This window comes from Lissotriton vulgaris, chromosome 8 (assembly GCF_964263255.1).
Source record: "Lissotriton vulgaris chromosome 8, aLisVul1.2, whole genome shotgun sequence".
Taxonomy (NCBI): Eukaryota; Metazoa; Chordata; class Amphibia; order Caudata; family Salamandridae; genus Lissotriton; species Lissotriton vulgaris.
Window position 1 is genome coordinate 1,242,791,013 of NC_141696.1, and position 27,239 is coordinate 1,242,818,251.

Below are 27,239 nucleotides of genomic sequence, written 5' to 3' on the forward strand. Positions count from 1 at the left end.
CTTTGCACTCTACCCATCATTCAATATTTGGACGACTCCATCTAAATTCCATACACCAAGGCAATCAATGAGACGGCAGGTATAAATTGATTGACAGGCTGTGGGCGGTACCAGAAGGGCTCTGCTAGCAGTACTGACCAATAACGTCTGCAATTGATTATTAAACACGCAAGATCCGCCCAACGGTAAATAACCCCGCCCCTTCGGAAGGGACAGCCTACCATCTCGAAACTGACCGCCCACCCGCATGTGGGCTGCCACTCCGAGCGGTGTGCGCCTTGTCCTCGCACTGCTGCCCGAGGAGGGGGATCTCATAGAAGGCTACCGGGGTGGCTACGTCTCTGGCACGGCATTAAGAGCTTCCTTTCCCGGAGGAGGGCACACGCAGGAAGCCCCCGTCTGCGGCCGGTGAGTACCTAGTGAAGGGCGCCGGCATGGTCAGGTCAGTGACGGGGAGCGTGCTAGGCTCCCATTGTCAGGCTGAGGCAGGGCGGGGGCATGCCAGGTGCTGACTGGGGCCCGCGAGCTGCCATGAGGCGGCAGTGACAGAACCATGGATCCTGTTCACCTCAGGCGAAGGGCAGGTAGACAGGTGACACGCGCAACAGCGTGAGAGCTGCCACAGGGTACCATAGTGATGATGTCTCTCTCTGTTATTAGTTGCACACCAAGCCGGGGTCAGCAACAGCTTCAGAGTTTTGAAAAGGCGACAAAGTGACTCCCTGGCCACCTGCTTCTGAATTTCAACCGATCTCGGTTCCCGAGCACAGATCTCATGTGGGAATGTCATTTGGTACATCCTGGTGTTTATAAACCGATAGCTTTTATCCATCAGTATTTAGTTGACAATACACGGTTATATGTAAAAAAAAAACCACACAGTCGCCCTATCCAGGCTGATTATATGTGAGATTACGGTTCTCCTGCTCTTCTCGTGCTGCACTGGCTACTAGACTGCGATCAAATGAAATTTGTCACTATATCTTGCCATGTATAATTTCCCAGATTTAGCACTAATTGATTTTGAGGCCCAGCATCCTAACACTTGCCTTCATCAGGTTTCACTTGAGCAATTTTTTCTTAAATTCAGTAAGGGTCGTGCTGACAGCTGTTTTTTTTTCTCAACAGCGTAGCTGAAGTATTAAAATGTATCTTACTTTCTTTCAAGGCCACTGCTTTCTGGAACTTAGTATACATTTGCCTGCTTAATAATCCACCTGTAGGTGGACTGTAGATATGTGCAGATTTAGAGCTACAACCCAAAAGTGTTTACTTGGGCTAATAACCTGTCATAAACGATAGGCAGTGCCATCTCCCCAACATCTGTGCCCAGCTGCCAGTGCCTTAAGGAACTTGTTTGGTACTAGGAATTGGCTGTGATGCCATCTAAAGTGAGATGGTCTGAGAATGCAGGGTGCAATATCAGGTAGTATCAGCACAGGCACTGGTGAGTTAGGCAGAACGTGTGATGTGTCCTATGAAGGTAGGCACCAGGAGCCAGGATGTATATTTAAGTCTTCTTTATTAACTCTGTCCAAGTTACATCAGTCTTGACGCCAACCTACTGTGGTACCAGCCCCACCAGGAGCAGCCTGCCTAGCTTCTCAGCCCAACTCTAACTGCCAACACTCATCCACTCAGACACACAGGCATTCCACGCATCACAGACACACCAACATTCCATGACAACTCACACTCTGGCTGAGCAGCTAGGAGCAGCAGGGCTGGAATACATGTAATAACTAAGTAGGGTATAACATTATCTTTTTTTTCTTCAAAGAAAACGAAAATATGTAACAAGCAACAACTATAAACAAGAAAAATCAATAATGGTTCAAGGCTCTAGGATGCAGCAATAAAGGCAGAACATCGCAAGAGAAAGAACCATTAAGGCAAGAAAGGATGGCTAAGATACATACATTTTAACTGCAATAGCCCCCATCCCCCTAAAAAGAGATTATAAAACATTTGGAAGTGTAAGCAAAAGCTTAACATTACAAGAAATACAGTTCACAGCATTTTGTATCATACAATTTGACGTAATCTACTATAACGCAAAGGGTAAAAGACCCTGCAACACAAATGCCTAAAAGCATAACATAGAGTAGCACTAAAGGTAGAATACCCTGCAACTTCAATCCCAAGAGTAAGGGAAACAAAAAGTAAATGGGTCGTCACCCATGAAGGGATGTACTATTGTACTGCGCGCAACTGTAACAGGGATAAAAACCCACATCCAACTCCGCGTAAGGGTAAACCTAGGTACTGTGTATGTATGGGAACTAAACCCATGTCCCATCCCCCCCTAGTGGGGATTACAAACCCCCATGTAGGAGTAACAAACGTAACTAATCAAAGGACTTTTACCCACAACCTTCCCTTGTGTATGGGAATAATGTGATGACCACCCACAGGACATCAAGGAAGAATCATCCTTAGTAAAACGTAAGCCTGTAGCATCACGACATTTGAATGTGCAGTAAAGATAATATCATAAGCTTATACTAAACATGCACAAAATAAGTGTTGGCAGTTAGAGCTGGGCTGAGCAGCTAGGCAGGCTGCTCCTGGTGGGGCTGGTACCACACTAGGCTGGCTGGAGTCAAGACTGATGTAACTTGGACAGATAGATAATAAAGAAGACTTAAATATACATCCTGGCTCCTGGTGTCTACCTTCATAGGACAAAACATATTTTGGCGACTAGGATGGGATACATGTAATAACTAAGTAGGGTATAACAAAGTGGACAACGGGTGGGAACCATGATAGCTTATTTAAACTTACAATGTGTTTCATTAGATAACTGCTAGTTACATTTTGCACATGTATAAGGTGCATTGATTAACTGAAAACTGTAAATTAGACTAGTTAAAAAAAAAATGTGAACGCTTAGTCCAGACTTGATTTATTTATATCACTGTTCCTGCTATTTATTTTAGTGCCTTTCAGGGCAGTGATACATATATTTCCCAGACCACAGCAGGAACACAGGGGACTAGTAAAAGAACTAGTGTATGTGAACAAGCGTTCTAAAGTTTTTCCTTCCACAGCCACCACTAAGAGCAGTTCCCCTTTACAAAAACATGAGGAATGGGTGCTATGTAGTCTGAAATTTGAATCTTACTACTTACACATGCAGAATTTTCAGGGACACACATTACACATTTTATTGAATTTATCATATAAGAAACAGCTGATAATGGGAATTAATCCCATTACCACTATTCTAAATGTGTGAGCAAACATGCATTATAATTTGGACTATCACTTATCAATAGACCTACCTCATCTGGGATTTTATACTGCAAACATTGGGTACCCTGATCTGTAATTGAAATCTTCCTCTGCAAAAAGATGTTTCTCTGTATACATTTCTTTTACACCCTCAAACAATTCTTAGTGGCATTTCACGTGACATGCACATTAGGTGTTGTAACTAAGCTCTCTGTTCTCTGTAGTCCTCGAATTCTTCTACCATGGTTCTTGTGATGTTTAGTCATGTTGTGTCGAATGTGAATATCTTGGGGCCCTACCTAATTTCTGTATCGTGGCCAGGGTTACCAGATGACTGTTCTACATGGCACACCTTTTCCTTTTTTGTATTAAAAAAATTAATAATAATTATGGTTTTAACCCGATTTATTCAAATTGAACTGAATCAAGATCACATCCACAAAGTTGCACCGATTTGTTTAGGGAAACCCACAGGCTTGAACTTTGGTGTCCCTGTGAAGTGGAGTAATCTGGTAACCCTAGTTCTACCTGCGCTCCCCATAGTGTGAAGGCTCGCGTAATTAGTCTATCTTTCAGATTCTGGAAGAATCCCAGCAACTGAAGTGTAGCTTGATCTTAAATTCTTGTTACTCCCTTCACTATGCTGATTGCTTTTCCCCAGAAGCCGCACTTGTGTGCTGTTCCCCACCATGTGAAGGAGTTAGAACGGAGCTTCTGATGCCTGGGATATTTTCTTTGACAGCGGTGTTGGCTCTCCCATCTGTTGCCAGACTAACTTGTACAGTGTCTTTTCTAAATCTGAACATTTGACTTCAAGGATTACTGGAGTTTGTTTTAAGTAAAGCAACATGTAGGGAAGTTCTTATGTTTTTTTTTTGTGTCATTAGACTGATCACCAACAAAAGAAGTTTGAGCCTATAATCTATCTACCAACTGCATTAATGCTTGAAATGCCCATAGTCCCAATCAATTTGTCAGCCCGAAAACCTGCACACAGTTTTTCTCCTTCACCTGTAGGACTTTCTGTGACCGATTCACATCGTATTACTTTCTGGATATATAAACGGCCCATAATTGCTACATTCTAACATTTACCACCGACCCAAAACTGCTCTGTGATCATACATTCAGCTGGTATGTTGACTTGCATGCCTTCCAACATCGTTTTGTTATTCGGTCTAAGGTCGAATTATGGGATTAAGAATTATGTAGAGCCCATCATTCATCCATTTTAATATTCCAAGGTTCTATGACCAGGCTATGGATACAAAATCGTTGTAGCCACTAACAAAGCCACCGGGCGATTTTTCCCTCCCACCCCCAAACCCTCAATGACTTTTGCCACCTTCCACATGAAGGCTGCATTTCATTTCTGTATCTACCAAATTTGCATCTTTACATTAGTTCATGGATCAAATCAGGTTTCACAACTACCACCCCAATCAAGGGTCTGCACATGCAAGGGGGCATCTTGGACTCAGCTTCATACACATGTGAATAACCGCTGATGAAGTAGACGACCAAGGCCGGGTGGGGTTAATGATGTTTGTGTGTGTGTATACCCACATCAGTTGTAGAAATTAAGGTAGTGCACTTAAAACTACAAGAAAAGGTGTCTCACTGAATATAGCATTTGCTGATACAGGTCAGTGATAACATTACCTTCCATCCTTTCAAGGCCCGGAAAAAATGGTACTTTTGAGTTATGTAACCTCCGCTTTTGTTAACAGTGCGAGAAAGGCACAGTAATGTAAGTCTGCTGTTAAATAGGAAGTTACCATATGTCCCCCCCCCCCCACTCCCTCTTGAAGCTCCCACTGTTCAAAGTAATTTAATTCACAACTACTTACCCCTTTTATGTTGGCAGGAATGGCTGCGTAAGTGTGCAGCTTTTGTCAGGGTTGAAAGTTTTTATTATAGAAAGGATTTGCCACCCAGCTCTCAACCTGTCTAGTAGTTAGGCGACCCTCAGACATTGAAGCTCTGGGCCATATTTAACTTTCTTATATCGAAAACAACTTTAGGAGGATCATGGCAGCAAACCTGTCATTTTTGTTTTTGCTAAGATTAATGGTTGCTTTCGTTTATATACGAGCAGTGCAAATAGAAGAGTATATTTCAAGTTATATTATTCTGAGCCAATGTTCTTCCTCTGATTGGCCCGATTACATGTTTTGTGGGGAGCCCCTTCAACCTGTAATCCAGAGGCATTCACCTATTTGTTTGGTTTGTTTTCTCTGCTTCATACCTTTCAAATTATGCATAGGCTTTTCCCTGCTCCAATAAATAAATGGGGTGTATGTTCTTTTTATGTTTGTGATGGCAGTACCGAGTTCCATTTGGCTAGGAACTACAGCCTCGTTATTCAAAGGTCTAAGGAGGAGCTGTTCTAAGGCTTACCTCCTTCCAACTCCCCACTCCTTGCCCTTTTATATAAAATATATTCCTTCATTTAGATTTGAAGGTTAGTGTGAGGTGGGCAGATGTAGTCCGTAAGTAAGCTGCTGCGTGGAAATGGTGGCAAAAGACTTTCCCAACTCTTCGTGATATATTCATAAAACACTATTTTGGTTTAGTGGTCTGGTGAAGATCATAGATAGCTTTTGTCTTTTTGCCTTGCCACCGAGGACCTTATTTGTACTTTTTAGTCTCAAACTCTGCTACAGGCGAATAGATTTGCTGTAGCTGATATTAGTGATGGGGCCCCAGAGGACACCAGTCCGATCAAAGACTTCTATGCTTCTTCCTAGTTTGTCTGGGAAACAGCATAATTTAGGGTTGCGATTTTCTGATCATGGCACACGTTACTGTCCCCTTGGGTGGCATGGGGGTGCTGGCTAATACCTGGGATGTATCACTTCCTCTCCACCCCACTCACTGATATGCAATATTGTGGTGGAAACACAGGGAATGTACTCCTCCCATATCCCTATCTGTTTTTAGGTCGAGCCTGAGCAGCGCTTGTGCGGCATGCTATATTCAGGTATGGATTTGACGTTCCGCCCATATTTTTCATTGGCTTGGGTTATTGTCCTTGTAAATGCTGATGTCTGATTTGTTAATAGGCTTGTTAGTCCCTCCTTATGCTGCATTTGCAATTCAATAGGTCTCGCATTTGCGAGAGTTTAAGCTATTCGCATTGTAAATGACAATGCCTTTTATTTATCTGTTTTGCAAACAACACATAAATAAAAGGCACTGCCATTTTCAATGCCAATAGCTCAAACTCTTAAATGCAAGACCTATTGTGTTGCAAATGCTTGGTGATCATGGTTCCCTGTAGACCTGTGCTGACGTTCCAACTGACTAGCTTGCCCCTAGTAGCTGCTTGCATCGTCCAATTTAGTGGGTCCTATGTTTGGCCGGCTGCTGAGTGGGTCAGGGCAATCTGCTGTGCTGGATTTATGTCAACTCTAAACTGGCCGGTGCAGTAGTTTGGTTGTAAAAGACTTCTACCTCATACATCCAAACACTAAATCTTGGCTCATAAGTGGTCATCCACCATTAACTTGCGATTCTCATAAACAGCATACTGAGAGCATACCTGTTATGACCTTCAAAAAACCTCTTGAGGGTGGATGGGCATTGTAAGTTGTTTTTTTTTTTTTTTGTTTGTTTTTTTGCTTTGTAAGAAGATGAAACTAGTTTTGAGTTGGTAATTTAAGCTACTAACAATTTTAATATTTTCAGTTTTGTGGTCTGTTAAATTTGCCAGTTTTCTTCCTCTGATTTTCATCCCGCTTGAGCCCATGCAGCCACTCCTTAGTGCTGTCCCAGCAAATTGTAACATTCTGATTAATGTGCTCAGCTTCAAGGCTCTTCTCACTACAGTGCAAGCTGGTGGTTGTTTACCCAGGAACATGTCAATGGTTACATTCCCTAATAAGCGAGTGGCCAGAGATTAGAAACCCACAAAGCATCTGTTGAAATTTATTGACCTCTGTCAAATGGGCTCGTAGCATCACTAAATCAAGGCCAAAGGAATCTATAGCAATACGCCCCTTTGCACTGAAACAGACAGAGGTACTGTTGCTGTGCTTGCTGATCCTTTACAACTTCTTATAGCCATCAGTGCACCTGTGCAGTTGCAGTAGGGTCTGCATGAGAATTGTGTGCTGCAGCTTTATAACAAAATTAATTGACTTACCAGATGATGGCATTATTTTCAAAGTGACCTACATTTATATTTCTAGGTTTGCCTGGGCCACCACTGGTAAAAGTTTGAGTCGCTACAGAAGGAGTGGTGCAAGCGGAGGAGATCTGAGCAAACTGACTACCATAACAAGTGTTGTTGGTAGGTTTAAAAAATACTTTACATACCTTGCTAACCAACCCTTCTTCAATCCTCCTAAATCTCTTCTGTGCACTCTACAACTGAACACACAAATCCTGCAACTCCATTAACCACATTGGCATCATCCCACAGAATCTCCAACTCTCCTCTTCAGCACATGCAATACTGTTTCTAATGCCTATCACTACGAGCTCTGCATTTGGTCACACAGACATGCCCTACAACAACATGGATGCCCTGATCGTCAGAGAAACATGCTTTCCAATTTGTTTTCCTAGTTTAACCCCTCCCATGCTCGTGACAGAACCGTTCCGTCACGAGCCTCGGGTGGGCTGTGCTGATGATGAAACTGTTCTGTCACGGCCCTCTCGCCGCGTCTGTGGGGCGTGAATTCCGCGCATGCGCTAACGTTCTGAAGCGTGGGCAGGGCCGTGATGGAACCGTTCCATCACAAGCACAGCTCACCCGCGTGCCGTGACGGAGCGGTTCCGTCACGAGCACGGGACCGCCACGCGGCCCCCCACCCCCTTAGTACTGCGGTGGAATAGCCGCCGCAGTGAAGGGGTTAATCGTAACTGCAACATTAAAGGATAAGCCCTAGGCATCATGACTTGGTCTTCCTAGTCATCCTACCACAAAATCTGTGAAGGAAGCAATCTCCACGCTTCATTTCTCATCATGCCCTGAAGGCTTCACATCTAGTTCCAAACTCAGTACTTCAGATTTCATTTTCCTTCTCTCATTCACTAGTCTTCCATATTTGTCTCCTCACTTGACCCGACCGCTATCACTGATTTCTCCCACTCTGTTCACTTCTTACAATACTTCTTTTCTTAACTAGTAACCTAAGCCAACTAAAAAAGGATTCCTTAAAAATTCCTTTTAAGACCAACTACAGTCAAACATCTAGGGGGTCATTCGAGGGACTCTTTTCAGGACATGCCACGTTGAAATACATTGAATCACTAATCAACTGCACTTCGTTCAGTTTCCTAACAATCCAAACCAAACTTTTGGCCTCAACATATTCTGTGACACTCAGCAGTGACAAAAGCAGGTTTAATAAAAATGCTGCAGCAGATCGCATTTTTAGGTCGAGCTTTAGCGGCAGCGGGCAAGCGTTGCTCGCTCTGCGAGGCATGCAGTAGTCCAGTATGGGGAGACAACCTGCCCTCCCTCTCCGCCCATATTTTTCATTGGCTTTTGGGTTTGTCCTTCCTAAATTCTGTCTTCTGATTGATAATGAGGCTTGTTAGTCCCGCCTTATTATGCCATGTCGTCATTTGTATCCTTCCATGGCTACTGGTCCCTTGACTTCAAACACTATTTTCTATATGCCAGTTCTATTGCATTGCAAATGCCTGTTTACTTTGCCCTTTATGTCTAAAACGTGAGGTGAATGCATACAGGACATTAATGAAGCCAAGACAAACCTCTACGTAGACCCTACTACTCTAGGTAGTAATATGATGTGATTTAAAACAATGCAAAATTGATTGCAGCCTCATATCATTTGTCAACTCTGTCACCTCAACACCTCCTTTGCCTCCCCCAAGCATTCCTACACTATAAACCTTCAGCTTGCAATCGGTCTCTGGCCTAATCCGGTTTCTCAAAACAACTACATAAAAGAGCATCGTCCAGTTTCTCAGAACCAGCTCTTCATAGTAAAAGCTCTCTCAGATTGGGCACATTATCCTGCTTTCAATGCGGGCCAAATTCACTCCCTCACCCTATTTATTTATTTTATTTTGAAAGTTTTATAGAGCGCGAACAAGATCCTTGCGGATATCCGAGCGCTTTACACACATGGAGGTTATACAAACAGTTGGATATCTCTCTTATAAAGATGAAGGAACTCTTGGGCATATTAGTCCTCCTTTGTTAACACGGACAGTGCAACTAGAGCCAATAACTAACCTTTTGTACAAAGTACTAGAAAGAGCAAGCAATAGCACATCAACCAGCAGCAGTTAATTTAAACCTATCATTCCAGATTTTGCTCTAGTACTGAGAGCGCATCATGGTAGTAGTTGAGCCATTCCTACAACAGACATTTGAGATCTCTAGCTGGCAGTACTAGAGCCGTTCCTACAACAGACATTTGAGATCTCTAGCTGGCAGTACTACTTGATCGCTAGTAGATTTCAACACCAGTCGCTCTCCTCTTTATGCTCTCTTCTTGTTTGAGATTTGACTGCCTGTGTCCTTATATGGTTTGGCACGTTCCAGTGTACTAAAGTTCTTTATACATAACGATTGCAATGTCTGTGCCTCTTTTCCTCCCTAGTAGAGGCTCCCCATCTTTCCACCATTGCAAGCTGTTTTTAACCTAAATATGAATACTGTCGAGCCTGTATCACAAGCCAACAAACTGCAATACATTAATATGGAGAAAATAAACAACTCTGTCTCGGAACATCATTGGACATAGTTATCCAGGAACAGCAGTCATTACTGACTCAAGTTCAGTTCTGGTTGTCTGATGAATACTTAAAAACACAGTCCTACAAATGCAAGTTAACTTGCTGCAAAGCATACTTCATAAAGTTGAAGGCTGAGGAACAGCACTTGCTATAAACTGCTTGGTCCCACCCTCAAATATATCATATCCCATTGCCCCTCTCTGGGTCTTGCCTCTGCCTTTGCCACGTTGTCCTCGCCTTCTTGTCATCTCCCCCGCTTTTGTATTCTTTTGGTCCGCCTCCTCCCAGCCCCACCCTGTCACCTAGCGCCCCTCCCAGGACCTACTTGATGGAGTGCCGAAACTGCCTTGATCGCAACCACCGCGCCACGCAACATTGACTGAGGATAAACTGCAGCTACCTGATCAAGAAGGCTACATCACATCGGAATACAAGGAAACACCTTTGCATAGCTCGCCTTCTTCCTTACGGAAAGAACCTAGAAAGTCTGTCTTCCACGGTTCACCTCCGAGCCCAACGATTACATCAATGGCGTTCTTCAAGGCTCGCCCCTCAGCCCCACTCTTTTTAATACCTACATGATTGCCGCCCTCCAGACACCTGCGATCAACAACTCTGTCCCCCGTTCGCCCCCCTTTCATTCGACGGAGCAACAGTGGAGGATGTTCCTTCTCCTAGCTTGCAGTGAAATCCTGAAACAGCCTCCCTCGGCACCCCTGAAGCTCCACCTCTCTTCTGGAATTCAGGAAAGCACTCGAGACCTAGCTGTTAAACTTATCTCTCATTGACTCCTCCTTCCCCAGCTCCTGGGTACATTACTGTCTGATTAGCCATACCGTACAAATCTACTGATTGATAATCTCTACTGTTTCTTTCCTCAGCAAGGTAAAGCCCATTTTTTTTGGCTTCCAAAGCATGGGCCACAGTTAAAAACAAAAAAACACTTGTGCTTTCAAAAACTGACACCCTTCTCATCATCCTTCTCAATATCGCCCTAGTTGTTCTAAAGCAGTCTTCCTTGCTGCAGCCTACCTGATGAGATTTGGAGAAAGCTGACCATATACCCCTTGCCCCAATGGATACTCCAAGTGCATTGTTTGCAAGGTGTACCCCATCTTGAATTTTGCCTTTCAAAGAAGCCAAGTTAGATGGTCTATAAATGCCTCCTCTGATGCCACAGAACCATCCATAGCTTAACTCAAAGTTGGTATTCGGAGCATGTAAATATCCAATCCTTTACGGAGTAGTTCTTTTTCACCTCACTTTGTGCTAACTTCTGCCACTTAGATTGATCACGTCACCTGGCCTGCAGACGCTCACTTCTGCAATTCAGTAAGAAGTTGAATAGCTACCTATTGGCCCATTTTTGTAAATGAGGTGCACAGAATGGTTCTAGAACTTGGGCTGTGAAAGTAAATTAAGTGTTGATTGATAGCTACTCTCTTGGGCAGAAAAAGAATTAATATTTGCACAATCACAAACTAGATATTAACAGATTCTTGTCTGTAAGGCATGATCTTCTTTTAGACAAATACGTCTGCAGAAATATAAAAAGACTTTATCCTCGACTTTCAGGAATGATGTTATTTCAATGTCTTGCAATGAAAAAATAAGACTTTATCCACGATTCAATGGGAAACTAACCTCATCACAGTTTTGGAAAGATGGCACACATGATGTGAAGGTAATCCTTTTGTGCCTGTGGGCTCTAGGAAATTGTACTTCTTCGGTTTCCTGCATCAGTCTTTGACTCCCTGTTTAAAAAGCGTCATCCTGGCACCCACCCTCCTGCCCCCATTTTTAAATGTGGATATATTTGGACTTTGTTTTCTTTTATCGTCTGCAATTGTGTACCCTCCAACCACGCCTCCCCACTCTTCTGCCTACATTGTTTAGTATTTCTGTAAGAAGAATGAATCTTTGTCAAAGTAATGGTCACGTATTGGAGTTGAATTAATGTTAAATCACTCCTAAAATATCCACTTTTCCAGCGCAAGTTACTGGAAAATTAAATGTGTATCTCTTTTCGCTGCAAATCTCCCCCTATAAACCCCGAACGTTGTTGACATCCTAGCTGTTGACAAGTAAGCTATAATGTAGCATTCATTTAGCATAGGTTTGGAACCTTGACGTGTTTTACATTTTATTAGCATGACTGACTCGTATCACTGTGAATTGGCACCACCTCTAACATGTCTCCCTCTGTTACTTAACCGCGCTTTCTCTTTTACACATTAGAACCATGTGTCTAGTAACAACTCCCCATCGGAGAGGGCTTCAAAATGACAGTAAAAACGCTACACACGGTGACGTAAAATAGTGGGTATTTAGGACCATAAACAAGATTGTGTTTTTTGCCTTGTGCCAAATGTACAGGTACTGAGAACAAAAGGGGGGTTGGGCCCAGTGGGAAAGAGGGTAGGTCGGGCCACACTATACTGTGAAAATAAGGGGGTTTACCTAAGCCTCTAATGTGGATTCAAACAATGAATGTTGATATGAGGATAAACAAAACTTTATTAGTTTATCCTGACATTGATTTATGTCATTTTTCTTTTTACTGAATCATCAAATTCTTTTTATATCTAGACAGAACAAAGACCGTCGTCAACTTCATGTATTACCATATATTTTGACACAATAAGGAACAAATCATAAATATTTACAGTGACAAAACATAATAGTGAACGTGTGATTATACATACAAGAACAGTGTGCTCACAGTTTTACTAAAACATGGAACAATTAATAATCGCTGAGAAATTCATTGATCACAAATCTCAATCATCAATACAAAACATAAGGGGTGAAGAAACTTATCCAATGTCACCCCAATTCCTGATACAATATCAATCTGTTCGTATTCAAATCAGGGAATAAATGCCGATTAGTGAACGAATATCGCTGGCATTGAATGTCATTAAAGAAAGAAATGCCGACGCGTTTCGAGTCCCGCTGTCTGATTCAGAGGACTCATCAGGGTGGTATTAGTCAGGTCCATGGGAACTATTTACAAAAAAAGAGAAAAGGCAGGGGGGAATTTTTACAAAAGGGTCCTGAATCCATTAAATCTTTAAGTAAGTTGCATCAACACGATGCGGCATACCTTATTTTTTCGTAACCAGGGATGCGCTTGCTTTAAAGTGTCGTCAGTGCCGTGGGTGTCAAACTGCAATAGAGTGAATTTTGGATAAGAGATAGTTCCCAAGGTGAGCAAACTAATGCTCGTGCGGTGGGGGGCAGGAATATTATTTACCTTCAATCTTCTTGCTCTGGCGGCGTGTCTGCCGTCGTGCGAGTGAATTCGTTTTTCAGATTGGTTCACATCTCTGAAAGAATTGAGACACAAATTCAGAATTTTGTGTGTCCGCAAAGCGACAAACTCATTAGGAGGTGAGAACCTTACTTGTGAAAGTACCGGGAAAGACGCAGGAATTAATGCCGCTGCTGCTTCGAAGAGTTTCAATTCTGTGGAAAGTGAAAGAGCGGGGGAGAATCACTGAACTGGTTTCACATTGAAACACTGGGTAGAAACAACCCATCCTACTTCAGTGGCTTTCCGTTGAGGGGCACGGTTGACAGCGTTAGTCAGTTTCACTCAGCCACGGATTCATGCAACTACCGGGATCCACGGAAATGCCGACAAGTTTAAGATTCGGTCATGTGATGTTAGTGTGACTAATCGGAACGTGTGGGGCCATAAAGTTAGTTGCAGTGTCTTTTGGGATTTGTAGTTGGGCCAAGCTGTTAATGTGGTGCGTGTGGCTCTCACGCCCTATTGACTTCACTTAGACAATTGAGTCCTTTGTTGACACTATCAAATTTCATAATGAGATATGCCTCTTTTCGCCATAACACAGTTTCCACATTGGACTGATGTTTAGGATCAATCCAGACCAATGTTGTCCATTTAAAATCATTTTCACTATGGTTGTTATTCAAAAAATGTTTAATCATCGGTGCGGACAAGACTTTTTTCTTTATTCGCGAACGATGTTGTGTGATCCTTACATTGATGGATTGGCAAGTCTTTCCAATGTACACTCTATTGCACGGACACACCACAGCGTAGACCACATTCTTGGTCTTACAATTTGTGAACGCATCGTGTTTCCATTTGACACGCAGTTGCCACATTTGTGGTGCCCACATATAGCTTTTAAATTCCACTGCGCTATCAGATCACTTTTCTGCTTGGGAATATGACTGTCTGCTTTTATTAGCTGTTGCCCTATACTTGTGTTTTTCCGCATGGCGAAAATTGGTTTTTGTAGGGGATGTTCTAGCGTTTCCAATAAATGCCAGTTTTTTAGAATGATGCGTTTAAATTGATTTGTGTGCTGGCCAAAGGTCGTTACGCAAACCAATTTCTCTAGCTCACCTTTTTCTTTAACCTGGAGACGATTTTAGTAACCAGGTCCGAGCAACACATTAAGACCAAAGAGACTTTACCCAGCTAATCATGCTAGAAGTCATAAAAACCAACTTTTCGGTTAACCATACTTGGGGTTGTAAAGTGACGCCTTTATTACGTAGTTTCATAAAGCGCTGGGAATCTCCTTACGGTTACTTTATGGCGCTTAATATGCTCTGCATCTTAGTCAATAACAACGGCACTCCTGTGCAGCAGAAGAAATCCTAAAATGTATACCTAGAGTCCCTTTGGGGAATATCGCTGTTGTGCTTTAAATTGTTCAATTAACTCATTGGAACAAGACAAGCAATGGCTGCGAAGCCGTGAAAGTGACACGGCCGCGAAAGTGAAAGTAATGCGGAGGAAGAGATTAGAAAGTATGATGGCGGCTGCACGCATACATGCAAGCTTCAGGCCAGCAAAAGGTTGTGGGTAGCACTTTGAAACCCCCCTTACTAAAAGTCGAGCAAGCAGCGCATGCGCTACTCTAGCCTCGACCTAAAAAATAGAAGTGGCTGAAATGCAGAGATTTAGGAGGGCTGTTTGCGGAAACAGGTAGATGTTTCAATACTGTTGACGCTATGAAGATGAGCTTTAGAAACGAGCTTTAGGAACTTCTTAATAGTTAGTCTCCAGATAGTCCTAAGAAGTGATATTGCCACAGCCCCATCACACATTACACAACAGTTTTGTAAGATATGCCATTTAACAGTGTATGCTATCCTAGAACATCATGGGTGGGTGTTTTAAACACATTTGCCACCTTTGCCAAGTTCTCACGATCTACGACTGATTATGGCACAAGGGAGCACTGCTCAGGAGGTCTAGTGTTAGATTTTGGGACGTTGGTACTTTGTTCTGGCGCTTTAAGTGCTCATTCTTGTCATTTTGAAAGCTATGCATGCTTGGTTAGGCATTGTCTTCACTATTGAATCAAAGTATGTGATTGCAGTGAGAAATAAAAATGCCGGTACTCTGGTTCGTCATAGATATTCAAGGTGGGGGAAGTAGTTGATCCCTGTCCTGTACTAAAAATGTTCTGTATGCTTCTAAGAAGTACTTTGACCCAGGGATGCCAAAGACTGGTTCAACACCCTTATTATGCAATATTTAGCTATTGGAAGAAAATAGGAGTAAATATTATCCTACTGAAACCGGTTACTGGTGACTAGTTGATTTCTGCTGCTTTTTATCACCAGCCTTTTGCTGTTGCACCTTAAAACAGCAGCCAGTTAAAATGTGCATTTATTAAATTGCTGTCCATTTTTGAGACAGCTCTCCCAGGCTGTGTCCTCTAAAGGAGAGGCAGAAAATTATATTGTGTGCTGGGTTCTTGAGGGTAACTGGAAAAGAGGGTGAGTTTTTAGGAGGTAGTGAAGAAGGAGGCCTATTCTGAAAGAAATCCGCGTCTTGGGGGCACATATGTATATATGTATATATATATATATATATATATATATATATATATGTATATATATATATATATATATATATGTATATATGTATATGTATGTGTGTATATATGTATGTATGTATGTATGTGTGTATATATATATATATATATATGTGTGTATGTATATATATATATATATATATATATATATATATATATATATATATATATATATATATATATATATATACCAATCTTCTCGTACAGAAAGTACAACGCACTCCACACAGATGAATAAGGACACAATGCTGTCTGCTAGTCAATCCTGGGTTTATTTCATAACCACAAGCCAAAACAAACCCTACGCGTTTCGGCGGACAACCGCCTTGCTCACGGGTGCAAGGCGGTTGTCCGCCGAAACGCGTAGGGTTTGTTTTGGCTTGTGGTTATGAAATAAACCCAGGATTGATTAGCAGACAGCATTGTGTCCGTATTCATCTGTGTGGGGTGCGTTGTACTTTCTGTACGAGAAGATTGGCATTATTTCGGGATCCTCCAAACCCGACCGCACCGCCAGCGAAGAGTCCCGGTTTGCGTGGAGGAAGTGAAAGTGAAATGTATATATATATGTGTATATATATTCAGGCACCACAACATCACTAAATGCTGGTCTTCGGTTTTAAGCTTACAGAGTGCTGTATAATCGTCACTAAAATGTCTGTTTTTTGTGTATTGTAAAATGGAAATGTATATTAGTTTAAAACCAAATGAAATGAATCGACACTAGGATTAATCAAACCTTTATCATTTTGCAATGTGAATTCATTATATAGATTCTCCTCCTGTCTCGCCACATTTGGTGGTTGGGTGTTGCCGGTGTTTTTTAAAGCTCGCTGCTAATGAGATTTGTTCTAATATGTTTGATAAGTTTAGTTGGACCCCAGATACTCCGTGCATTGCCACAGTCTATTCTCAGTGGTGAGGAGTTGAGCTGTCCACATTCATCCCTCTCATGAAACAGTGACCCAAGGCTTGTCATCCCTGAATCTGTTTGAGTATGAATATTGTGTCATATTTTACTTTCTATTTACAAATCAAATGGCTGTGTGATGCCTGAGCATTAGTTCCTGTACAGGCTGGTTTTGTGCTACAAACTCTATCTGCAACTTCCTAATACCTTACTGAAATGGCTTCAGCTATCATATCCTGCCCACAAAAACAAACTTCTGAGAACATCTAAGAACAGTTTGGCTCACCTCCACCGGTTAATGGTCCATCAGCATAATACATCCAAGTCCTTGTGCATGGTGTACAAGGTGTGCTTTAGGACTGCATTATATTTCTTTGATTACTCAATGTATACCCGAACCTCCACTTAACAACTTAGCAAACAGTCTTCTGCTTTGTGCTTGTACTTTTATGGAAACCCACTCTGCTGACAGAACTTGTGAAGCTCATCCAGCCCTTATTTGAATTGCCCACCCATTATTCTTCATGACCAGAACGATCACTTCAGGTTTAGAAAATGTTAATCACATGGTTGTTTACACACAAACGGCCAGGTTTGTTCTTTTGGATCTCCGTTTGGCATTGGCAGCAGGAGGCATAAATGTATGCTTGCATGGTGGACATTCACAAAAACAACAAATCTTAGTGAGACCTGGGTGAGCTGCAAATCAAAATTTGTAGCCTTTGCCGGACCAACTTGACTTTTCAAGGCTGGCAATGGAAACACACTTGGATGTGGCATTAGCATGTACATTTTGAATTGAGAGATTTTGGGTATTTAATATTGACCCTTCACTACATGCTTAACACCCCACCCCACCCCACAGAACAGGAGAGTTTTTGGATGCAAAGAAAGCTGCTGGTACTCCCTTTGCTCTCCCCTACCATGTGGAAATGGATATTTTGACATTGTGTGGAAAGCTCCATCTACCTGACCCCAAACACTAAATGGTAGCTCTCCTGGCAAAACAAAGTAAGAGAGATCGGTTTTAGTACCAGAAATGACCCTATTTGTAGCACATTACAGAACAAGGGCTTGAGTCACAAAAGATGTATTTTCTGATACAAGGACTCTTCTTAAATGACAATGACCGTATTCACAAAATACATTTCTTGCCATGAGAATGACCTCCCAGAACAAGGCCATTGTCGTCAAAGGAAGTTAGGTCCAATAAGACTACACCTAGACTTGGTGCAAATTTCCACCTTTTTAGGAATGGAGAAAAATGTCAGGAATACTTCGACAAAACCACCACTGTTGTGCAGTAGTACTAGAATGCGTAAAACATAATAGATCTGCAGGTTCCACAAGTTGGAAATGCCATCATGTGGACATTTGGCACCAATGCGTACACACTAGCAGATAACTCGCCCATTCCCATAGGGATATTTTTTTTAAATAATTAAAAAGCAACACTTAACCCTGCACCCACAATAAATGTAGATGTGTTCAGGTACTATTTTCATAGAATCACAGTTACACCTTTGACAGAGTTTGTGTGTTTTGCCACAACAGTATTTGCAAATTGTTGGTGATTACCCAAAAAGTTATGAATTGATTGTTGTTTACCAACAGATGGAAATGCCTAGCCACCACTTCAATGCTTACAAGCCCGCCCCTTTTCTAAATTTGCATTTTACATTCCCTCATGTTTGTTGAATTTCCACATGAAAGGGTTGTAGCTGGGGCCCGGGATGACGTATTTCTCAGATGTTCGGTGCTTGCACACCTTATTGTTATTAGTATAGAGTGCGCACCGCAAGACCAGTTGTTTGTTGTGTGCACAACTCATGCGCCGGCTTGCCTGCATACAAGCGCCTGAAGTGGCAGTTAAAATGGTGTAGGGGGGTGCATTGAGAGCAGCAACGTTTGCGGGCTCTCCCAAGGGTCATTTACAGCTTTTAGTAAAGTTGTCACTTCACCTTACCAGTCTCTGAGGAATCTTTCAACTTAGCAGTCCGGTGACGATCGAGCTGACCCTATTGCTCTGGACCCACATTTCTCTTCTCGTCACAGTGCCCCTACCATCTTCACCCAAATTGGCTTGTGATCGCTGCTCTTCCTGGTGGTTTTTGGAAAGAACCAAGGAAAAACAGAACGTTAATAACTCTGTGTATGGGTATACATATCATTCAAGCACTGTTTTTTCCTAATATGTATATGGATTTGTGCTACATCGGTAATGCACACAACATCTTAAATTCTTCTCAGTACTTTCCATTAGTTGTGGGCACTTCTTCCCGACAGCGTTGATGTGCACACCATTAATTTTATCGCATCAGACTGAAATTCTTTCTTGCTAATGATTTCTTTATTGTAATAGATATTTGACGACATTTGCAGAGTTTTAATTGCATAGTTTTAAATGTGTAAGGTTCTCATTTTTGCCTACCTAATGCAATCTGTACATCCTTCACCTCATTTCTTAGATCATCCTGGCAAACCACCTCTTCATTTGGAAAGACTGGTACAGATCATTTAGTATTTTCTTGGAGCTATTAATGGTCAATGTTTTAGAGCTGAAAGGAAAAAGTACATCTTGGCGGAGAAGGGGAGACCCTTTTTTGAGCATTTGCCAGTATGTGTGATTTTAGAAGGTGAAGAATTGGTTGAATTTCAGGAGGCAGTACAGAGGCTGGACAAACATTTTTGATACAAAAAGTATTATTGTCAGACGTTTTAAAATGTTCTCTAGAGAACCGAGGCCTGAAGAATCCATAGATTCTTCAGGGATGTTGAATTCTTATAGCCCAACGCCAGGATATGTTGTTTGGGGTCAAGGGCAACCAGTTTCCATGTGTATTTTGTCCTTTGGACAAGTAGGCCCAACCCCTGTACAGCACAAACCCTTTGGCTGCAAGTTTGCAGTACCACATTATGGATCATGGAAGAGCACTGTCTGGAGTTAAAGTAATATTTTTGCCCATATATTAATGCTGTTCAAACTTGTATTTAGGGTTCATTAATTGAAAGCCTTTATTATTAGGGTGAGTGCTCTAAGCAAATGTTGTAAGCTCCGACTGCACTAATGACAGTGGTTCTAATATAAAAATACGTACACAGTTTTCAAAGTTTAGCAATGTGAGGCTATGTTTAATGCACCCGGACTGCTCTGATTTGATGCAAATGTTTGCAGAAGTTTCAAAGCAAGATTGATGATTATTTGCTTTCAAAATAAAATGTTAATTAAAAAAATGATAGCAGAAAAACATTTTGCTAAACAACTGTAAAATTTTAGGTACCATTTCTTTGCAGCATCATTTAGTAACATATGTTGATGCATGCTAGTATTCCCCAAAATATTCATAATGGAAAACCAGTGTAACCAGTTTCAATAAGATTATGGGAAACAAAAATAAACTAACATTGGCAAAACCAGTATTTCTGAAATTGGTGGTCACCTTTTTAGTTTTGCCAATGTGTGACTTGTTCTGGCATGGTTTTTGTAAAACCTTATTGGTGAAAGAGCTGTCGGGTCCTCACCTTTATAACAAACAGAATTGTTTTTGGTCTCAAAAAGCACACACACCCACAGTAGTTACCGGCACTGAACAAAACTACTTTGTGTGCCAATAGGCTCCTTGTGAAAGAGCAGAATGCTGTCACTCACAGTGAAGCCTGCCGATAGGGAGAGACAGAATTTTAGTAAACGCAAAAGGTCATGGTCCACGCCGGACCAGATAACGGGCTCAATTATTCAAATAAGTCTTAAAAGTGCACCCATGGTATATGTCCTTGCATTAAATGCAGGTATACAGCTTCCGTTAATTCCCAAGAATTTACAGAAGTTGGACAAGAAATATGAGTGTTTGCAAGTTCACTTTCCCTCCTGCCACTTTTTTTCCAACTCTGGAAGAAGGTTTATTCCAACATTTCTCAGTATGGGAAAAGATTAGAGAAGAGTTGTTGAAAACCCTTAAAATGCAAGTTAGTAGGGTTGCACAGACTCAGAAAGGCATTCTAAACCTGCATCTATTGCTTACCACTACCTTAAGCCCCAGTATGGAGATATGTGGAAACTTGGCAATTTAAGAGGGATTGCAAGTATTCCAACACTACTATGGTATGAGCCCTGGCATAATCAGAGAGGCTATATCAGAGCTCTTGTATATTGAGATTACTGTCATAATTTGTCGCAGCACTACATGGCAACAAAGGGACAAGTCGATTTTTGTTACAGGAAAAATAGATTTATGAAGCAACCTACCCCATGGACAAGTAGATATTTAATTCAGTTCCACACCCCTGGTCTTTTACACCGGCTTGAAGAGTTTTAGAAGCTTCGTGTGAATTTGAAAAATTCACTGATCAACTCATCAGAGACTAACTAGTAGTGAAATGCAGCCATAAAACCATGCATGAAAAGTTGCCTTCTTTCAAAAGAACTTTCTCTTGAGGAAGCTGTTAATGCTACTACTATGGTTAAAAACGTCTCAGGCTGAAATGAAAATCATAAGGATTAATTCAGAGGAATTGGTTTTCAGTGTTAAAAGCATAGTTTAGTAGTCCAAGTCTGCATAAATGCCATCTAAATCAGAAGAAGCAGTTGGCTCAAGTAACAAATGTTGTGCATGTTTTAGATGTGGTTCTCCTCGACATGCCGTGAATTTCATGTTTTGTCAATTCTGGAGAAGGTGTGTAACCAGTGTGGTGCGGTTGGACCTTTTTCTAAAGAGTGCTTGTAGAAGCTTCAAGTAAATTAATGAATATTCTGAAGAGAATTAACTACCCCTTGGCCTTAAAGTTCTTGTTCTGAACATCAAATCGTCTGATTTAAGAAATCTGTGAGAATCCCATTGCTGACAATGGACTTTGAAATCAGATGGTCACATTGTTAATGGATTCAGGAGCTAGAGTCCCATTCACTCATATTTTTCAGTTGTGGAAGGTTGTACTTCTCGAAGACCTTGACTTTAGAACTGCATAATTTCAAGGATTATCTAAGACTTTGAATTACCTGCTGAAACCAGATGTTATTGAACCTGTTGATAGTTCTACTTGGCTTCCCCCTATTGTTATTACTAGAAAGTGCAGAGGGTTAGAACAAGGTTTTGTTAAAGATATAGAAGAAACTCCTCAGCCAAACAACAAAGAACAGGTTGTCATTTATTGGATTGTGTGAAATTTATGCAATATTTCTTCCACATGTTTCATCTATTCCTGAACCTAACACAAGTCTTTTAAAGAAAAGGGGTAGACTTTTTTTGGGTATTCAACAACCAGAAGCGTTTTCTTGCTATAGATCTGACTTGTTACAAGCTCCTTTTACTTCAGCCTTATATTCCTTGTCTTCGTGTTAGTGTAACTGTGGATGGCAGTGAAAGAGGGAAGGACTGTAGTTACCCAGAAATGTAATAGTATTGAAAGAACTCTTACCTTTGAATCAAGGGCTCTTAAAGAATCTGAGCGGTCATATTCAGTTACTGAAAAGGAACTGTCAGCTTGCACTTGGGCAATACGGAAATTTAGAAACTTTCCGTGGGGTGTTAATGGTTGCCTCCATACTGATCACAACCCAGTGGTGTATATTTCGAACAGGATAAATTACCATTCTGAAAAACTTACTGCTAGATAAACCAGACTTTCCACAAAACTATTTGAATACAATTTTACGTTTTTTCATGTTCCAGGTCACACAAGCTGATTTTCTTTTAAGTTTTCTTATGGTAGATGAGGATGTGCAGTCTGATACAGAATATTAGAAGTGTATTGTAGTTTCAATCAATTTCAATGACAAAACTTCTGTTTCTAAAGAAAGTTGGTTAAAATCATTATCTGATGAGTGAGTTGAGTGCGGCTTGTATGTATGTAATTCAGGTTGGTTTAAAGAAAGAAATTTACCTAGTGACCTACGAATAACTTATTATAATTTCGTCAGAATTATCTATTCTCTATGGTATTCTTGTGAGAAACTGGTTCATACTTCAGTGAGAGGTAAATTAGTGGATTTGGCTCATATTGGTCATTTAGACATGCCTTTGAATTAAAAAAACAAAAGGCTACATGAAGCGTACTGGTGTTAAAAAAGGGACTTGGATGTTGAATTAAAAGTAAAGAATTGTGTGATTGGTTACAAGGCTGATAAACATTTGATAGTGAGAACTTCTCCCCTCGTTGCAGTTGATATGCCTAACAATGTTGGCCCCTTTTCGTGCTTGAACAAGTATGCTTCAGTACTAGATGATTATAGGTCCAAATGGACTGAAGTGCAATTTGTCTAAGTTCCTCACTCTGAGAATGTTGTCAATTTTCTTAAAGTATTCTCTCGTGAAGGTTTTCCTCAAAGTTTATTTACTAACAATAGTGTACAGTTCCCATCTGAAATAATGACATTTCTCAAGAAACCGGCATTGAACATAAATGCAAAAGTAGCAGAAAGCGCTATCAAGCTAATCGGAGAAACAGTTAAATTAACATTGAATAACATTGAATAACAATCTTAATTTTGAAGGTGAATTCACGACTTGGAGCGGTGTAGCATGATATGCAAATAACAACTACTGGTATTTCCCCGTTTCAAGATTTTAAGGGTCTCACTCCATTTACTTTTGTAGAACCTTAATGGATCACATGTACTATTTCTTATCCAAATTGTTTAACTTGTAAAAAGAGAATTTATGAAATTGTACAGATGAAACGGGTTAAAAAGTGTGTTCTGAATACAATGTACCTAAGAGATTTCGTTTCAGGGATTTCCAAATAGGTGACATGATAATGGAAATGCTCAGGTTTATAAAAAAATAATGTTTGACATTCAGACATCCTGAAGAATTGTTGCTTTTGCACATAGTGCAGTTTGTGTGAAAGGGGGAAAATGGTCTAATAAGTCATTTGTAGCACCTAATAAGTCAAAGGTTTGTTTGGATTCAACTTTGGATAACACAAGTCAAAACTTTACTGATTCCTCACCTCATTTTAACAACACAGAAAAGGGCATTTCTGCTTCTAGTTCCAATAGTTTCTTCCATTGGGATTCATGTAGCCCTGATGGGAACAATGAGTCTTATAACCATTATATAACAAGTGATCGCAAAAGGGTGTCACCTTACTGGATTAAAAATGATCTATTTTTAACTTTTATTGTCTATTATCATTATTATTACGATATTCCATTTAAACCATTGACATGGAAAATAGTACATTTCCTTATTTAGTTGAGATTTAAATTAATATTTTTTTAGGTTTTATTTTTCGCTGCTTTGTGACAAAGGTAGACCTGTTGTAGCTAGGGTATGTGAGGCCGTAATTCTTGGATGCGAGGTGCTGGCTCAGCTTATTGTTACTATTATAACGCGAGCACCGCCAGAACAGGTTTTTATTGTGCGCATGACTGACGCTCTGGCTTGCCTGCCTACAAGTGTATGAAGTGGCAGTTAAATGGCTGTAGGGGGGCATTGAGAGCAGCAGAGTTTGCCTCTCTCTTCCCAGGGTCATTTGCAGCTTTCATTAAAGTTGTCACTTCACATTACCAGTCTCTGAGGAATCTTTCAACTCTGCATGAACGTTCGCTTCCACATTGAACTTTCGCTTCCACATTGAACTTTCTACCACTCTTTAGCCTGTGAATACCAACCAGAGGATGCATATGAACGAGGGCGAGACACTCGATCGCCTCTCGCATACAGATTCTTCATGTCGGTTTGCACCTGATGATCACAATAATGCTATTGAATGGCAATATGCTCTGATTTTGTTCTAGCGTGCCTGCAATCTTCTTTGCTTACAGAGGAATAGCAAATTCAGAAGTGCTTGACTCCTTTTTCCAGTAGCCTGACATGGGCATGTGATTACTCATTCTAGAATCATCACTTAGGCATTTCTTGCTGGCTGGTGAGTGCGATTACTCATTATAGAATCTTTACATAGGCATATATTGCGGCCTGGTAACCTACTTTATTTATACATTTAGGACCAAAAATTACCACTTTCTATTCATTGCACAGTCTAATACTTTATTTTATTTTTAAGTAGTCTGTTTACTAGATAGCGGTATGAAACCTAGGCCAACTTTAAGACGGAGCCATTGATTATGTGATGGCAAATCTTGATGTCTTAATTTTTTTATGGAATATCATTTTTAGTTCTTTTATATAGTGGGAAAAAGCTTTTACTGGAATTGTGTAAGAAGGACCATGTTGACACCATAACATTTTATAGGTTAGAAGCAAACAGTAACTGTAGCTGGCAGTGACTCTGCTTTCCCCAGAAAATGTGAAATGTCCGAAATTTTGATAATAGACTGGAAACCCGCCAAGCAGTAGGCATGCTTTAAACCTTCATTGACGGGTATAGCGGTTTAAAATATCCCTCGTTATTTATAATTTGTCTATGGTAGGAATGTTCTGTTCAGGTTTATCTCTGTTTTAGTTTTCAGTATTAGGCTATTTCTCTAGGGAATGTCTGCCCCGTGTCCCATTTTGGTTCTTCAATCTCCTATGCTCTTCTTTCCCACTGCTCTTTCAGTTCCTGCAGGGATTGGCAATTAATGTACTGTCCTAAATTGTGTATAATACGTTTCTTTGGGGAGCACAATAAATTGGCTTCTAATCGAGATTGTTCAGATTTCAGTATCAAACATATCTAATTTGGATATGGAAGAAGGTTACTATTCCTCGTTTTGGTAATTAGCAGTCTAATTATTTGTCTTCCACATTCAAAACCCTTCTACCTACCCACCTCTACTTCCTGAGCTCAGAAATACTTCAGATCTTCCTTGCTGATGGTTGTACCGTGCCCTTGCTTTTCCTCTTTATTTATCAAAGCCTGTCCCACAGTTTGAAGCACCCACATCTCCCGGTGTGGCACACAATATTAGTCTTTCAGGCTTGCCCTCTCCGAGGATGTGGGGTCCAGCATTGTTGCGTAGGCAGCCTACTTCCAGTTGAATCATTGCATCCTTCTTGGGAGAGAATTTCTACCCATTCATAATTAACAATCCGAGCAACCAAAATATTTCTGAAAACATAGGTGTCCCTGTACACTTTATTATTCAAATCTGTTCAGTCGCATTGGCAATTCTCAGAGCAACTTGTTGCTGGAGAGAGGTCTGTACTTCTGCGTCTGCCTCTTTAAGTATGACTTTGGGGTCCTCAATCGGTTTTGTTCAGAAGTCAAATAATGGTTTATTGTGGCAGGTTACAGTACAGCAGTATTTTAGCATGCTTGGTTTTGGTTCAACATCTGATCCTCTTGGGTATGTAATAGAACTATCTTTCTTAGGCGGCCAGGCATAGTAGAGCAATGTTACCTTGCATCACTCACTGCTCCAGGGTCCCAGGAGAACTCCAGAGAACCAGTTCAAAAATACCAAGCTGAGTGTTTTTAAGAGTCTTAGTGTAATATATACATGAGTGCACTACCAACATCCAATCATATTTTCTAGTGCAAAAAAGAATTACTAATAAAGATATTTAAAGTATAAAGGTTTTTGATGAAATTGTATGACGAAGATGGAAGCACTTGGAAGTGGGGGAGAATAGGAGTATAACTTCTCAGCCTGTCTGATACTCTGTAACTTTTGTTTATGGGGAAGGCCGCGGAGAATACCAATAGTTAAATTCACCAGATAATATTATTGTAACTGGTTACATTAACCGCATCGCTGCTGCGGCGATTTTTGGGCTGCGCGGCAATTTTTAAAATCCCGTGTTACATGACGAGCTCAGCTCGTCATCAGCACACGCCACCCGTGGGTGATGACGAGCTGAGCTAGTCATCAGCAGCGAAGGGGTTAACCATTACTCTTTGTATCTAACCTTTCAATAAAACGCAGATAAAGTTGTTCACATCACTTCTACATTTTTCTTCACTTTATATGTTTACACTTCTAATACTCTACTGGTAATACAGTTGAACGCTGGTTAGTTCTAAACAGCAGGGATTTGATGTTTCCGAAATTGATATTAACTTTTAATAGATTTAAACATTAAACATACACAATGTTGTTTTGTATGAACTAGAGTGTACGTAGTGTGACATATAATCAAGTAAATGGATTTCAAACTCCCATTATGGGCTAAATTCTTTAAGGTCCAGTCTTCATTGTTTTTACCTTGTAAAATGTTCCATGTTTATCAAAATGAGTTTCATTCGGTAATCTTATCAAGCAGAAGTGCATTACAATTACTGCTTCTGAATTGGCCCTCTGTGTTTGTAAGAATACCGATTTGATGAGACCTACATTCCAATTGTTGATACTTTAGAATCCCTCAAATGTCAGTCCTTTGTATTTCAAATGCTACCAAATAAATGTACCGGTCTGCAATTTTACTCCTCTTTCAGCATATCCTATTTACTTTACAACTTTGCAGCGTAGGTTTCTCTTGCCTCTGATGCAGCCAACCAGTGCTTCTCTATATCTATGTATTTTGGCATCCACAAAGAGAATTCCAATGGCCAAATTGTATAACTGCTTGCCTGGTTATAGATTGTGCTGGTGCACCTAGCATCAACATATAACACGTGAC

At 40.9% G+C, this 27,239-nt stretch overlaps 1 protein-coding gene across 4 annotated transcripts in view; it reads left to right on the top strand.

Annotated features, from left to right (window-relative positions):
* Positions 1-241: 241 nt before the first annotated feature.
* The window catches only part of SLC7A1 (solute carrier family 7 member 1), a 668,243-nt gene continuing 641,245 nt past the window's right edge, over positions 242-27,239 (top strand). Inside the window, exons 1-2 of one of the 4 annotated variants that reach the window (XM_086935153.1) lie at positions 242-408; positions 7,431-7,531. The gene's annotated coding sequence lies outside the window, so the exon portion shown is untranslated. Of the gene's footprint in view, positions 413-7,358; positions 7,532-27,239 lie in introns of all 4 variants that reach the window. The other 3 variants (XM_086935156.1, XM_086935154.1, XM_086935155.1) reach the window with 3 other exon arrangements.